Consider the following 1204-nt stretch of genomic DNA (forward strand, 5'->3'; position numbering starts at 1 on the left):
TTAAGTTGAGCATCTTACATAAAGCTTCCCAACTGGCATACCATGTTGGGCCCCTGATGCTGCCTCTGGACACACCTGCTCAATTACGAACATGATCATTTCAGTACACACTTTAATATGAAAAAAGTTGGGAGAATTTGAGTTCAGCTAACTTGTAATCTCCTTGGGAAGTTGGTCTAGTCCACTACTGTACCCCCAGCAACTCACGCAATGCCTGGCATGTAGTGAATGATTAATAATTATCTGCTGATAAACAGTTGTGAATAAACACAGAGTGACTGAACGCTCGGATCAGACAACAACTGTGACCCAGTCCTGGAAGAACAGAAACGTTTGCTGGGCTCTGAAGTACCTAGTGGACAAAGTGTCTGACCTGCGCCTGGCATCCACGCTTCATTTGGCTGAGGAAAGTGAAGATGAGCTTATGAAAAACAGTAGACAAAGTTCTATCCTAGTTTGTAATTCCTGCTGCCAACTTCTCTAAGGAAAGCAGAGGGGTAAAAAGAATAATAAATGCTGTCTTGACATGGGTCTTCAAGGCTCCCTACTTTGCATGACTGTCCAGAAAAAGAACATGCATTAAAAAGCCCACTAAGAGCCATCAGCTCTCTGAGGGAAAATAATCATAATACCTAATACTTTGGAGGTGGGGGGGGTACGTACTATTTTCGACATTAAGCCATTTTAGACATTAATCCTAATAATTAATAGGGTGGGTGAGAAGCTTAGGGCTCTGGGGAAGAACACAATCAAAGAGGGCAGTGAAGTGGGGTGGGTGGAGACACTGGCCAACTGCTAAACTTGGACGCCAGTTTTATAACATGTCCCCTTTGTAAGCCAGTAGGCTGGGCTTCGGTTTTCCCCAGACCATGCACTCTTTTAATTTATTTGAGAGAAACTCTAATTGTATTTTCACTGTAGTATCTTGTATGTTTTTATTTGTGATTTAAGAAATGTGAAGAGAAAATACACAGACATACATAATGGCTAACAGTGTTTCATTCCTGGTTCTAGAGCTAACCACTCTAAAACTGTTGGTAATGTCACTTCAGTTCAGTCGCTCAGTCGTGTCCGACTCTTTGTGACCGCATGAATCGCAGCACGCCAGGCCTCCCTGTCCATCACCAACTCCCAGAGTTCACCCAAACTCATGTCCATCAAGTTGGTGATGCCATCCAGTCATCTCATGCTCTGTCGTCCCCGT

The 1204-nt window shown here is 43.6% G+C and overlaps 1 long non-coding RNA gene across 1 annotated transcript in view; it reads left to right on the forward strand.

The window, feature by feature from the left end:
* The window catches only part of LOC104985633, a 26915-nt gene that overhangs the window by 24922 nt on the left and 789 nt on the right, over positions 1-1204 (forward strand). The window lies entirely within an intron of this gene.

The sequence above is a fragment of the Bison bison genome, unplaced genomic scaffold, assembly GCF_000754665.1.
Source record: "Bison bison bison isolate TAMUID 2011002044 unplaced genomic scaffold, Bison_UMD1.0 scf7180017864053, whole genome shotgun sequence".
Classification (NCBI taxonomy): Eukaryota; Metazoa; Chordata; class Mammalia; order Artiodactyla; family Bovidae; genus Bison; species Bison bison.